Source organism: Pseudorca crassidens, chromosome 3 (assembly GCF_039906515.1).
Source record: "Pseudorca crassidens isolate mPseCra1 chromosome 3, mPseCra1.hap1, whole genome shotgun sequence".
Lineage (NCBI taxonomy): Eukaryota > Metazoa > Chordata > Mammalia > Artiodactyla > Delphinidae > Pseudorca > Pseudorca crassidens.
In genome coordinates this window covers 88,983,372-88,999,439 of record NC_090298.1, presented here as the reverse complement: position 1 = coordinate 88,999,439, position 16,068 = coordinate 88,983,372, and the positions used below count along the sequence as shown (strand labels likewise).

At 35.9% G+C, this 16,068-nt stretch overlaps 1 protein-coding gene across 7 annotated transcripts in view; it reads right to left on the bottom strand.

Annotated features, from left to right (window-relative positions):
• Positions 1–16,068, bottom strand: part of FER (FER tyrosine kinase) — a 474,202-nt gene that overhangs the window by 247,562 nt on the left and 210,572 nt on the right. The window lies entirely within an intron of this gene.

Genomic DNA, 16,068 nt, shown 5'->3' with positions numbered 1-16,068 from the left:
TTTCTAATTAATAATAGATGAAATCACACATTTTCTGATTGCAAAAAAGTAAAAAGTTTTTTGTTTGCTTATATTTATCACCCACAGAAACTAAATTGCCCCAGGCAGTAAGAGTACTTTATGGGTAAGGTATAATAATATGCACTAACCCTTAACGTTCTCAAAATATGCACAATGCCTCATGAGAAAGTCATAAATTGGAAAAATAAGAATTAATAAATGAAAGACAAATATTCACACATCAATCAGGTTTTTCAGGTTGATATTATGAACTCTACATAGGGACAAAATACGGTACCTTTCTGGTAAATGAGAACTAGTTTTGAAGAGAGCCTGCATTGTTTTGTACCACACGAAGAGGCTTAAAACTTACTGGTCAAAGTTCCATTTTATATTATCCAAAACCCATCCGACTGATTTAAAAAAAGAACCTTGGGGGCTTCCCTGGTGGTGCAGCGGTTGAGAGTCCGCCTGCCGATGCTGGAGACACGGGTTCGTGCCCCGGTCCGGGAAGATCCCACATGCCGCAGAGCGGCTGGGCCCGTGAGCCATGGCCGCTGAGCCTGCGCGTCTGGAGCCTGTGCTCCGCAACGGGAGTGGGCCACCACAGTGAGAGGCCCGCGTACCGCAAGAAACAAAAAAAAAAACAAAACAAACAAAACAAAACAAAAAAAGAACCTTGGGCTTCCCTGGTGGCGCAGTGGTTGAGAGTCCGCCTGCCGATGCAGAGGACACGGGTTCGTGCCCCGGTCCGGGAAGATCCCACATGCTGCAGAGCGGCTGGGCCCGTGAGTCATGGCCGCTGAGCCTGTGCGTCCGGAGCCCGTGCTCCGCAATGGGAGAGGCCACAACAGTGACAGGCCCACGTACCGCAAAAAAAAAAAAAAAAAAAAAAAACCTTGAGAAATCCCAATCAGACTTTTTCAAAGAGTCCGCAGTTTGGTTTCTACTTCTACCACTATGATATTCTTTCATTATTTAATTGCATACATGATGTGACTGTACATGGAAATTGTTTATAAGCTAAATAAGCCTTTTTCTTTTAGTACTAGTTATGATAAATACTATATTTCAAAGAAATTTTAAATTGTATTCCCAAAAATGGGATTAAAAAGTAAATTATATAAAGAACTAGCCACAACTATTAGATTAAAAAAGTATTATTTTTAAAAACAAATGCATAATCCATACAAAATTAACTTTTTGTGTATACTGATACTAATAGTTTATAATTCTTAAAGTAGGTGGTCAAAATGATTAAATATTTCCTCAAAATTTTGTCACAGTGCATTTCAATACAGAAAATACTAAATATTTTACTGTTATACAAATATTTCCAAGTCTCACCAATGGCAAAGTGTTTTATTGCTTTTTTCCAGAGGGAAAAAAAATCAATAAAATAAGAAATTCAATGTCACCTCTTGGCAAAAAACTTTTTTACTATTATCTCTCAAAAAAGGTCTACATAATAGAAAAGCATCACAAACAAGGATATCACATGCTTGATTTCTTGTCCTAATCAACCTATCCTCCCAAATTTTGATTTATTTAGAATTGTGAGAATGAAGAGCCTGGAAAATTCATTAAGTCAGAAGGGCATTTGAAATACAAAAGGTGAACTAACACTGAGAAATTCATTTAAGGATTTCAAGGTGAGGAATACATTTTGGGGGAAAAAAAATTTGTTTGTTTCTTTGTTTAAAAAAGAGGAGTAAATAGGAAGGAACTTACATTGCTATTTCATAGGGATTACATGTCAGTCCTCTGGGTTTATTAGTTTCTTTTGGGTAGGAAGGGAAACTTATAGAGATCTTCTGTTCCTGGCTCCTAGACAATACTGTTACGAAATGTAAGGTGAACTCACTATGAGTGTGTGTGTGTGTGTACATGTGTGACAGGCATACACAGGGAAAGGCTGTACTTATCCCCTGCCTGGTTCTATCAGGTCTTTCAGGGACTTCCCTGGAAACATTGGAAGGAACGTTTTAATTACTATGATTTCAATTATATTCCAATACAATTTTGCAAACTTGACAGTGATAGAATGCTGGATGTACCAGCAACAAAATCCCAGCATCCCAAAAGCCTTCATAATTACATCAAAAATGAAATGAAGCTTTTTACTTCAAATATCACAGCTTTCTAAGCCTAAGTGGGGAAAGACTTTTCCTTGTCATTAAGTTATCTAAAATTTTTGCCAAAGATATGGGGAAGGGGAAGCCTCCTTTTTAAAATGTATAGTAATCCAATACAGTTAACAAGTTATACTTAATAAGACAAGCTTTTCTGATTGACTAGGCTAACTGTTTAGTTAGTTATTTTCCCTGGGCCTTATTCTTAAAGAATATTCCAGCAAAAACATACTGAGCTTAGTGAAATAAAAAGATTGGTTTAAATGAAGATGCAGTGAGGAGTCAGAACAAGAAAATGAAAATATTTTTTTCTTGACTTAAGAATAAGAGGCTATTTTTGTTCTTAGCCTAGTTCAGGCTAATTCCCAAGAATTCAATGAAGATTTGTATGCTTTTATCTCAAACATCTGAGCACAAGATGAGATCCTTTTTGAGAGGCAAAGACAAAAGTGTTTAAAAACAAAAATCAAAGTCTGAGTCTTATTCAAATTAAGCACCCAAATACGAAACCATTAAAAAAAAAAAACTAAAATATAACAGCATAGAAAATATACAAGTAAACCTCTCAATGAGCGTCAACAAGCAAAATAAAACTTCAACACTAACATAAAAGTTTTTATGAATTTTTAATAACCTTAAAAGTGAATTTAATTCTTTAATATTCTTATATAAATTTAGTTATTAGTTTAATAATCTAAGTAATGAATTATTTCAGATCTAGTATAATAATATTCTATGGGGACTACAAGTAACTCACAGGATTTTAAACATTTCTCAAAAATTTCATAATGACCCCTTTAATTTTAAAGCTATATATCACTGGGAAATTTTATGGGGAGATTAAGAATCAAATGTCATATAATCAAAAGTAAGAGAAGCACCAAACACTTGCAAAGGGTGAGAAATATCGGCCTACTGAAAAGGAATCTGCCTGATGGTACTAAAATCTACTTTCACTGAAAGGGTAATGTAACCACAGGTAGGAAAAATGTATTTTATACCAATTAGAGTTTGATAGTTGAACAAATGCATAACATAAAATGAAAACATGAATAATAATGCTCTTCCTGCCACTTTTTTGCAAATTTCTAAAGTTATGTTTTGAATGCATTGAATGAGTTAATTATTAAAATAATGAAAAACAAAGACTATGTGGGATACTTGATCTTCATGATTGTTTGCCTTCAGGCTAGACAAACAGGATGTAAAACAATGGTTCCATGTTAACAGGCACTAAGGCCTATCTGTAAATTGACAAATTCTATTTTTTTTTTAGCAATAAAGTAGAACTGATCACTGTTTTCATACACTGATAGCTTAGTTATTTTTATTATAAATATACTTTACCTAATGTTCACGTTCCACTATGAAGCAACAAAATTCTTATGTGCAAATTTCTTAATTAACAATTTTTTGTACTTTTTGAAAATTTGAGTTTGTTCAGTCTTTAACTAATAATATAACTATGGTCTATCATAATAACTAGGCAGAATTACATGCTGAAAAAATTCACATTCTTATACAATTCTTCCCAAAACTTTATTTAAAAAGATAAACACCTAGGCCAAACTCAAATATTACCTTACTTCCACTGCTTTCTATTTCCCTGATTGCCTATTTTTTTTTAATAACATCTTTATTGGAGTAGAATTGCTTTACAATGGTGTGTTAGTTTCTGCTTTATAACAAAGTGAATCAGCTATACATATACATATATCCCCATATCTCCTCCCTCTTGCATCTCCCTCCCACCCTCCCTTTCCCACCCCTCTAGGTGGTCACAAAGCACCAAGCTGATCTCCCTGTGCTATGTGGCTGCTTCCCACAGGCTATCTATTTTACATTTCAAAGTATATATAAGCCCATGACACTCGCTCACTTTGTCCCAGCTTACTGTTCCCCCTACCCAGTCCACAAGGCCATTCTTTACGTCTGCATCTTTATTCCTGTCCTCCCTCTAGGTTCTTCAGAAACACTTTTTTTCTTTCAGATTCCATATATATGTGTTAGCATACGGTATTTGTTTTCTTCTTCTTGACTTACTTCACTCTGTATGACAGACTCTAGGTCCATCCACCTCACTACAAATAACTCAATTTCGTTTCTTTTTATAGCTGAGTAATATTCCATTGTATATATGTGCCACATCTTCTTTAACCATTCATCTGTCGATGGAAACTTAAGTTGCTTCCATGTCCTGGCTATTGTAAATAGAGCTGCAATGAACATTGCGGTACATGCCTCTTTTTGAATTATGGTTTTCTCAGGGTATATGCCCAGTAATGGGATTACTGGGTCAGATGGTAGTTCTATTTTTACTATTTTAAGGAACCTCGATACTGTTCTGCATAGTGGGTGTATCAATTTACATTCCCACCAACAGTGAAAGATGGTTCCCTTTTCTCCACACCCTTTCCAGCATTCATTGTTTGTACATTTTTTGATGATGGCCATTCTGACTGGTGTGAGGTGGTACCTCATTGTAGTTTTGATTTGCATTTCTCTAAGGATTAAAGATATTGAGAATTCTTTCATGTGTTTGTTGGCAATCTGTATATCTTCTTTGGAGAAATGTCTATTTAGGTCTTCTACCCATTTTTGGATTGTGTTCTTTGTTTTTTTGATATTGAGCTGCATGAGCTGCTTGTAAATTTTGGAGATTAATCCTTTGTCAGTTACTTCATTTGCAAATATTTTCTGCCATTCTAAGGGTTGTCTTTTTCATCTTGTTTACGGTTTCCTTTGCTGTGCAAAACCTTTTAAGTTTCATTAGGTCTCACTTGTTTATTTTTGTTTTTATTTCCATTTCTCTAGGAGGTGGGTCAAAAAGGATCTTGCTGTGATTTATGTCATAGAGCGTTCTGCCTATGTTTTCCTCTAAGAGTTTGATAGTGTCTGGCCTCACATTTAGGTCTTTAATCCATTTTGAGCTTATTTTTGCGTATGGCGTTAGGGAGTGTTCTAATTTCATTCTTTTACATGTAGCTGTGCAGTTTTCCCAGCACCACTTATTGAAGAGGCTGTCTTTTCTCCACTGTATATTCTTGCCTCCTTTATCAAAGATAAGGTGACCATATGTGCATGGGTTTATCTCTGGGCTTACTATCCTGTTCCAATGATCTATATTTCTGTTTTTGTGCCAGTACCATACTGTCTTGATAACTGCAGCTTTGTAATATAGTTTGAAGTCAGGGAGCCTGATTCCTCCACCTCCATTTTTCTTTCTCAAGATTGCTTTGGCTATTCAGGGTCTTTTGTGTTTCCATACAAATTGGGCAATTTTTTGTTCTAGTTCTGTGAAAAATGCCATTGGTACTTTGATAGGGATTGCATTGAATCTGCAGATTGCTTTGGGTAGTATAGTCATTTTCACAATGTTGATTCTTCCAATCCAAGAGCATGGTATATCTCTCCATCTGTTTTTATCATCTTTAATTTCTTTCATCAGTGTCTTATAATTTTCTGCATACAGGTCTTTTGTCTCCTTAGGTAGGTTTATTCCTAGGTTTTTTATTCTTTTTGTTGCAATGGTGAATAGGAGTGTTTCCTTAATTTCTCTTTCAGATTTTTCATCATTATTGTATAGGATTGCAAGAGATTTCTGTGCATTAATTTGGTATCCTGCTACTTTACCAAATTCATTGATTAGCTCTAGTAGTTTTCTGGTTGCATCTTTAGGATTCTCTATGTATAGTATCATGTCATCAGCAAACAGTGATAGCTTTACTTCTTCTTTTCTGATGTGGATACCTTTTATTTCTCTTTCTTCTCTGATTGCTGTTGCTAAAACGTCCAAAAGACTGTTGAATACTGGGGCTGAGAGTGGGCAACCTTGTCTTGCTCCTGATATTAGTGGCAATGGTTTCACTTTTTCACCATTGAGAACGATCATGGCTGTGTGTTTGTCATATATGGACTTTATTATGTTGAAGTAAGTTCCCTTTATGCCTACTTTCTGGAGAGTTTTTATCATAAATGGCTGTTGAATTTTGTCGAAGGCTTTCTCTGCATCTATTGAGATGATCATATGTTTTTTCTCCTTCAATTTGTTAATATGGTGTATCACACTGATTGATTTGCGTATATTGAAGAATCCTTGCATTCCTGGGATAAACCCCACTTGATCATGGTGTATGATCCTTTAACTGTGCTGTTGGATTCTGTTTGCTAGTATTTTGTTGAGGATTTTTGCATCTATGTTCATCAGTGATATTGGCCTGTAGTTTTCTTTCTTTGTGACACCTTTGTCTGGTTTTGGTATCAGGGTGATGGTGACCTCATAGAATGAGTTTGGGAGTGTTCCTCCCTCCGATATATTTTGGAAGAGTTTGAGAAGGATAGGTGTTAGCTCTTCTCTAAATGTTTGATAGAATTCGCCTGTGAAGCCATCTGGTCCTGGGCTTTTGTTTATTAGAAGATTTTTAAGCACAGTCTCAATTTCAGTGCTTGTGATTGGTCTGTTTATATTTTCTTTTTCTTCCTGGTTCTGTCTTGGAAGGCTGTGTTCTTCTAATAATGTGTCCATTTCTTCCAGGTTGTCCATTTTATTGGCATATAGTTGCTTGTAGTAATCTCCTATGATCCTTTGTATTTCTGCAGTGTCAGTTGTTACTTCTCCTTTTTCATTTCTAATTCTACTGATTTGAGTCTTCTCCTTTTTTTTCTTCATGAGTCTGGCTAATGGATTATCAATTTTGTTCATCTTCTCAAACGACCAGCTTTTAGTTTTATTGATCTTTGCTATTGTTTCCTTCATTTCCTTTTCATTTATTTCTCATCTGATGTTTATGATTTCTTTCCTTCTGCTAACTTTGGGGGTTTTTTGTTCTTCTTTCTCTAATTGCTTTAAGTGTAAGGTTAGGTTGTTTATTGGAGATGTTTCTTGTTTCTTGAGGTAGGGCTGTATTGCTATAAACTTCCCTCTTAGAACTGCTTTTGCTGTATCCCATAGGTTTTGGGTCGTCATGTTTTCACTGTCATTTGTTTCTAGGTATTTTTTGATTTCCTCTTTGGTTTCTTCAGTGATCTCTTGGTTATTAAGTAGTATATTGTTTAGCCTCCATGTGTTTGTATTTTTTACAGATTTTTTTCCTGTAATCAATATCTAGTCTGATAGCGTTGTGGTCGGAAAAGATACTTCATATGATTACAATTTTCTCAAATTTACCAAGGTTTGATTTGTGACCCAAGATATGATCTATCCTGGAGAAAGTTCCATGAGCACTTGAGAAGAAAGTGTATTCTGTTGTTTTTGGATGGAATGTCCTATAAATGTCAATTAAGTCCATCTTGTCTAATGTGTCATTTAAAGCTTGTGTTTCCTTATTTATTTTCATTTTAGATAATCTGTCCATTGGTGAAAGTGGGGTGTTAAAGTGCTCTACTATGATTGTGTTACTGCTGATTTCCCCTTTTATGGCTGTTAGCATTTACCTTATGTATTGAGGTGCTCCTATGTTGGGTGCATAAATATTTACAACTGTTATATCTTCTTCTTGGATTGATCCCTTGATTATTATGTAGTGTCTTTCTTTGTCTCTTCTAATAGTCTTTATTTTAAAATCTATTTTGTCTGATATGAGAATCGCTACTCCAGCTTTCTTTTGATTTCCATTTGCATGGAATATCTTCTTCCAGCTCCTCACTTTCAGTCTGTACGTGTCACTAGGTCTAAAGTGGTTCTCCTGTAGACAGCATATATACAGGTCTTGTTTTTGTATCCATTCAGCCAGTCTATGCCTTTTGGTTGGAGCACTTAATCCATTTACATTTCAGGTAATTATTGATATGTATGTTCCTATTAGTATTTTCTTAATTGTTTTGGGTTTGTTATTGTAGGTCTTTTCCTTCTCTTGTGTTTCCTGCCTAGAGAAGTTCTTTTAGCATTTGTTGTAAAGCTGGTTTGGTGGTGCTGAACTCTCTCAGCTTTTGCTTGTCTGTAAAGGTTTTAATTTCCCCATCAAATCTGAATGAGATCCTTGCTGGCTAGAGCAATCTTGGTTGTAGGTTCTTCCGTTTCATCACTTTAAATATGTCCTGCCACTCCCTTCTGGCTTGCAGAGTTTCTGCTGAAAGATCAGCTGTTAACCTTATGGGGATTCCATTGTATGTTGTTGTTTTTCCCTTGGTGCTTTTAATATTTTTTCTTTGTATTTAATTTCTGATAGTTTGATTAATACGTGTCTTGGTGTGTTTCTCCTTGGATTTATCCTGTATGGGACTCTCTGTGCTTCCTGGACTTGATTAACTATTTCCTTTCCCATATTAGGGAAGTTTTCAACTATAATCTCTTCAAATATTTTCTCAATCCCTTTCTTTTCCTATTCTTTTTCTGGGACCCCTATAATTCGAATGTTGGTGGTTTTAATGTTGTCCCAGAGGTCTCTGAGACTGTCCTCAATTCTTTTCATTCTTTTTTCTTTATTCTGCTCTGCAGTAGTTATTTCCACTATTTTATCTCCCAGGTCACTTAACCGTTGATTGATCCCTTCTAGAGAATTTTTAATTTCATTTATTGTGTTGTTCATCATTGTTTGCTCTTTAGTTCTTATAGGTTCTTGTTGAACGTTTCTTGTATTTTCTCCATTCTATTTCCAAGATTTTGGATCATCTTTACTATCATTACTCTGAATTCTTTTTAGGTAGACTGCCTATTTCCTCTTCATTTGTTTCGTCTGGTGGGTTTTTACCTTGCTCCTTCATCTGTTGTGTGTTTCTCTGTCTTCTCACTTTGCTTAACTTACTGTGTTTGGGATCTCCTTTTTGCAGGCTGTAGGTTCGTACTTCCTGTTGTTTTTGCTGTTGGCCCCCAGCAGCTAAGTTTGGTTCAGTGGGTTGTGTAGGCTTCCTGGTGGAGGGGACTAGTGCCTGTGTTCTGGTGGATGAGGCTGGATCTTGTCTTTCTGGTGGGCAGGTTCGCATCCAGTGGTGTATTTTTGTGGTGTCTGTGACCTTACTATGATTTTAGGCAGCCTCTCTGCTAATGGATGGGGTTGTGCTCCTGTCTTGCTAGTTGTTTGGCATAGGGTGTCCAGCATTGTAGCTTGCTGGTTGTTGAGTGGAGCTGGGTCTTAGCATTGAGATGGAGATCTCTGGGAGAGCTTTCGCCATCTGATATTACGTGGAGCTGGGAGGTCTCTGGTGGACCGATGTCCTGAACTTGGCTCTCCCACCTCAGAGGCACAGGCCTGACACCTGGCCAGAGCACCAAGATCCTGTCAGCCACACGGCTCAGAAGAAAAGAGAGAAAAAAAGAAAGGAAGAAAGAATAAAATAAAATATAGTTATTAAAATAGCAAATATTAAAAATAAAAAATTGAAAAGTGATTCAAAAAAGAAGAAAAACAAAAAACTGACAGACAGAACCCTACGACAAATGGTAAAAGCAAAGCTATACAGACAACATCACACACAGAAGCATACACATACACACTCACAAAAAGAGAAAAAGGAAAAAAATATATATATATTGTTGCTCCCAAAGTCCACCACCTCAATTTTGGGCTGATTTCTTGTCCATTCAGGTATTCCACAGATGCAGGGTTCATCAAGTTGATTGTGGAGATTTATTCTGCTGCTCCTGAGCCTGCTGGGAGAGATTTCCCTTTCTCTTCTTTGTTTGCACAGCTCCTGGGGTTCAGCTTTGGATTTGGCCCTGCCTCTGTGTGTAGGTCGCCTAAGGGCATCTGTTCTTCGCTCAGTCAGGATGGGGTTAAAGCAGCAGCTGATTCAGGGGCTCTGGCTCAGTAAGGCCGGGAGGAGGGAGGGGTATGGAGTGCGGGGCAAGCCTGTGGCGGCAGAGGCCAGCGTGACGTTGCACCAGCCTGAGGCGCGCTGTGTGTTCTCCCAGGGAAGTTGTCCCTGGATCACGGGACCCTGGCAGTGGCGGGCTGCACAACCTCCCAACAGGGGAGGTGTGGATAGTGACCTGTGCTTGCACACAGGCTTCTTGGTGGCTACAGCAGCAGCCTTAGCGTTTCATGCCCATCTCTGGGGGTCCACACTGATAGCCACGGCTCGAGCCAGTCTCTGGAGCTCGTTTATGCTGTGCTCTGAATCCCCTCTCCTGGAACACCCAGAAACAATGATCTCTTGCCTCTTCGGCAGCTCCAGACTTTTTCCCGGACTCCCTCCCAGCTAGTTGTGGTGAACTAGCCCCCTTCAGGCTGTGTTCACGCAGCCAACCCCAGTCCTCTCCCTGGGATCCGAGCTTCAGCTCCCAGCAACCCCCGGCCCCGGCGGGTGAGCAGACAAGCCTCTTGGGCTGGTGAGTGCTGGTCGGCACCGATCCTCTGTGCAGGAATCTCTCCCCTTTGCCCTCCACACCCCTGTTGCTGGCTCTCCTCCGTGGCTCTGAAGCTTCCCGCCTCCACCCCCCACAGTCTCTGCCAATGAAGGGGCTTCCTAGTGTGTGGAAACTTTTCCTCCTTCACAGCTCCCTCCCATTGGTGCAGGTCCCATCCATATTCTTTTGTCTTTGTTTCTTCTTTTTTCTTTTGCCCTACCCAGGTACCTAGGGTCTTTCTTGCCTTTTGGGACGTCTGAGGTCTTCTGCTAGCGTTCAGTAGGTATTCTGTAGGAGTTGTTCCACATGTAGATGTATTTCTGATGTATTCGTGGGGAGGAAGGTGATCTCCGCGTCTTACTCTTTCGCCATCTTGAAGGTCTCCCCCCCAACTCCCGATTGCCTTTTTACGCACCTTCTCGGATCTCTAACAAGAGACACTATCTCTAGCAAAATATATTTTCTTAAAAGTCATTCATTTTTGGTCTCACACTTCTGCTTCCTCCACTACCTTCTGATTTCCCCTCACTTTGCTCTTTTTTTCCCCTGCTTTAGTTCCCTTACTCATCTTCTCTTTATTAGTAATCATTCTTTTTTCTTTATCTTTTTTATCCATTTACTTTTTCCAATTGTGCTTGTGACTTTGATTCATTCTCCCTCATCCCATCATATCACTGCAATTTTTCTACAGCTTTATTTTTTCTGTATCAAATATCCTTACCTTAATTTCATGCAATATTACATATAAAATGTGCCACAGTATCAACAATAACATTTTAGTCCATTAACTATTCAGTGCCAATGTTATACTACACATCTCAACTAAAACTATTACCAGATCATTCTAATGAGTCAGTATGAAATCATAGCTCAGTAAATTTAAACATTTATCATCAAGTTGGGATTGCATATATAGAATATAGCATCATTCTGACATGATGTGGGTTATTTGTTTTAAGCATTTGAGCAAACACATAAAAGTACAGATTTACTCTCTATATAATGAAATTAAAGAAAATAAATCCTGATAAGCTCTTCTTGAAAAATTATGTATGATAATACTAGTGATTCAAAACTTGCAACTCTGAGAATAATATTTAGTTTTCCTAAACATGGCTAACTATATTGGAGAATTCAGTGTATTTATGTCAGTGATATGATGTAAGAAATTTAATTTTTATTTACTGTTGTTTCTCATTTTTCTACATCTGAGTGTCTGGGCTAAATAAATAAATAAATAAATACTAAGACCTTCAGAATAAAGGAAGACAACCAAGGTTTAAAATACATAATATTTAAGCTGAATTTAACAACACACCTTGTGAGAAGAAGTACAAGGTTGTTCTGCTAGACACAAAGGAAAACACTAAAAAAATAAGCAATTTATTATGTTATGAATGAAAATAACTATATTGCCCTATGCCAATGGTGGAAGCCAAGTGTTACAATACCAACATGATAACTGATATACAACTTAAACACAGCTAAATGATAGTTTGCTAATTTTCTAAATAGAAGCAAACAAACAAATCTTATTTACTACATTATTATATATAATGGATGCACATCTTTATTTTTCAGTATTTTTATTTTCTAAGTTCAAATGCAAAGTAATTCAAAAATTAAAATAAACTATATGTCAACAGAATCCAGAAAAATATTAATTTTAAAGAGACAAAAGAATAGTAATTCTTCTGACATCTAAAGAACAATTATCTGGAGCAAAATGTGCTTTATTCTGGTTTTAAAGAACATTTTTCAAAGAGTGCTACTATTATAAGGGTGTTCTGTACTCCACAGATCAGTGAACAACTAGTACTCACAAGGGGCTGTAAGATGGAACAAACTGTTTGCTCAGCCACTTATAACAAAAATTCTGCAGTAAAGCAATGGCTCTGGAGAAAGGGCAATATTCTTGACATGACTAGAACAGATCTCATCAAATATATTGTGGTTTGAAAGATTTTCAATGGAAATGGACCCTGTTGATTGCCAGTAGGCTTTCAGATTATACTATGAATCCTGTCTAACACCTCTGTCCTTGACTTCAGAAGCAGTCTAGGAGAAATAGTCCTCAATGCAAATTTATAACCTCCTGAAGCATGGAAAGATGCTGGCTGTGGAGCAGACCTCAATACGTGGAGGTACTATGGATAGGTTATTTAACTCTTTTAGTACAGTGGAAAAAAAGAAAACATGCTTGGAGCTGACATCAGATACTGTATTCAGTTAAAGCCAGATTCATCTAAAGCTAATTATCTAACATTCTTCCTTCTAGCAACACTGTTGATCAAAGTGTTCCATTAGACTGTCTTCACAGATAGCTCTACATTTTAGTCACACTGTAAAAAAATGGTAAAATAAGTAGCTATGATAAGTTCAATGGGAATATTATCATGATTAATTCATTTCCCTATGTATAATGCAATTGTTTTATTTTATCTAAAATTATGCTCTCTAGTTCCAATTTTTGTATGTTTATTTGAGTAAAGAAACAGTGATTTCATAGTTGCTGCTTTTTTAAGATTTTAAATTAAACATGCTTCCACACAGGAAAAAAAATGAATTTGGATGTCTACCTCACACCATACACAGCTATTAACTTGTAATGGATCAAAGACCTACATGTAAAAGATAAAACTATAAAACTCTAGAAGGAAACACAGGTGAAAACTGGCATGACCTTGCATTAGTCAATGGTTTTTTAGATACAACACCAAAAGCACGTGAAATGAAAGAAAATTAGATAAATTGGACTTTGGCAAAATTTAAAACTTTTGTGTGTCAAAGAACATTACCAAGAAAGTGAAAAGACAATTCACAAAATGAGAAACATTTTTTTCAAATTATATATCTGAAAAGGGGCTTGTATCCTGAATATATAAAGAACTCATAACTCAACAATGAAAAATACCACCAATTAAAACGTGTGCAAAGGATATGAACAGTAATATCTCTGAAGAACATATGCAAGTGACCAATAATCACATTAAAAGATGCTCAACATCATTAGTCATCAGGAAAATACAAATAAAACTACAATGAGATACCATTTCATATTTACTAGGATGCCTATAATTTTTAAAAAATGAAAAAATAACAAGCGTTGAGACTGTAGAGAAATTGGAAAACTCATGCATTATATACATTGCTGGTGGGAATGCAAAATGTTGCAACCACTGTGGAAAACAGTTTGGCAGTTCCTCAAAAACTTAAACATAGAATTACCACACAACCCAGCAATTCCTCGGTATATAACTAAAAGAACTGAAAACATACATTCACTTAAAAACTTGCATGTGAATGTTCATTGCAGCATTATTCATAATAGCCAGAGGTGGAACAACCCAAATGTCCATCAGCTGATGAATGGATAAACAATATATGATAAATCCATACAAGGGATTATTCAGTCATAAAAAGGAATGAAGTATTGATACATGCTACAACATGGATGAACCTTGAAAACATTACATTAAGTTGAAAGAAACTAGACAAAAAAGGTCACATATTGTGTGACTCTTTTTATGCGAAATGTCCAGAATAGGCAAATCCATAGGGATGAAAAATAGATGAGTGATTACCAGAAAATTGAAAAGGGGGGGAATTAAGACTAATTGCTAACAGAAATGCAGTTGCTTATTGCGGAGATTGAAAGGTTCAGGAATTCTATAGTGGTGATGGTTGCACAACATAATGAATATACTAAAACCACTGTGTGTACACTTTGAAATGCTGATTTTTGTGTTGCGTGAAGTATATCACAATAAAATAATTTAAATAGGTGTAAGTCTGCCATTTTGCAGGGTTTTTAAAAAATGTTTTTTATGAAGAAAAAAATCATTTATAGAAATTAAAAATTTTCCTTCCTCTATGTTACCTTTACCAAACTAGAATACTCCAAAAAATACTAAATTATGTCAGAAAAAAATTTTAAATTACAATTAAGGAGCCTCTAAATTTTATCCATCTTAGATTATCATACTTAATACCTGAAACCTTCACATTCGCAGTGACTTAAAACCTCAGTTACCTCTGTAGTCAAGGGGAAAATCTTCTTCAAATAAATAGGATATCTAACACCTCACAGAAATAGTTCTGTACCTTTATTCATAGTGTACCACACATCATAAACTACAGACTATCTCAATCTTTTTAGCTCATGAAATTTCTGAATAAATCAGGCAATATCAAAGGGAACTTAACTGATGGAGATAATGATTGCCTTAATCATGAAGATAAAAATGTGATCAACTGGGGGAAGTGACCGTTCCCTAGAATTCTCAATTAACAGAGGGAACATATTCTTAAATGAAATGGGCATTTCATAGCTTCAAGGATGTTCATAAATTTATTAAAAATGTATATCTGAATGAGGCACATGTTTTGTGGGAAAGGCACTTCATTTCAGGTAAAAGCAGTTTGTAAACACCAAATTTTAACCTATATCAATCACTGTCAATTTAGTAATTTTACTGAAGAATAAAGTAATTTTATTCTTCAGTAAAATTACTTAAGAATTTTATTAAGTAAAATTACTTATAATAATTTTACTTTTAAGTGGAGAAAACAATATGCAAATACTTTCAGATATTCAAAAACTTATGGTTTATACCAATTAATTATGAAGATTGTACATACTATACATGACACACTTTTAGGAATGCCAACCCTATACAACTTCATCTTAATGAACAAATAGGATTTTTTTTATTTTAGATGTAAATTAGTGTGTCTTGAAAGAAAAAACCTCTCTCGTCCTCAGATCAACGCTGATGTATCAAAACTGCCTCTGTCTAGAGCCAAAAGCTGAACTTCCATAACAATGAACTTCAAAGTAATGTAGGGAAAAAAACAAACATGGGAAATGGTACCCCATTCCCATAGAATTCTTATTTTTCTGTCATTAGCTAAACTTTTTAAGCTCTAAATTCCACTCTCCTACATTTCCATCTAAAAATAAAACTAAAGGAAACCTTGAGTTTATAATGAGCCTTGGCTCTCAAGTATTTCAGACATTTTACTCAAGTCAAGCTTGATTTCTAACAGCACACAGGAAGAAAAAATGGTGGGGGACACCTTTCACAAATCAGCTATTAGGTGCTGGCACAAAGACCTCTGACCTAAGTGAAATAAAGGTGAGTTATTACAACTTAATTATGTCCTGTGTTTCACTGACTCATTTTAATGTTAAATAATTTTATAAACGGTTCACTGAGGTATTTGAACATTTCTTCTCAAGAACTACATTTGTTTTTCTTTTTTAAAAAAACTGTTTTTAAATATTTCCTTTTTTAGACTTGTTTTTCTTTTTTCTTCTAATAAAAGTTATCAAAAGACTCTCTTCATAGAGTCTCTGAAACTTCTTATAAACTCTTAATCAAGTCTCCTATACTTTATTTTGACTGTCAAATCATAACAAAACAAGTCCTATGAACTAGTATTTATCTGTAAAGTTGTAAATTTAAGAAAACAAAAGTAGGAGATAAGATTTGAAAGAGACTTACTCTATCATGTAGCTCTTGCCCATAATTATTTTTATTTTCACTTGCTATTTAATGCCATATGAGATGGTCTGCATTAGTTCTACTCCCATAGAACACTTCAGCATATTGGAAGTGACAATGGCAGCATCGAAGGTTAAAATCTATC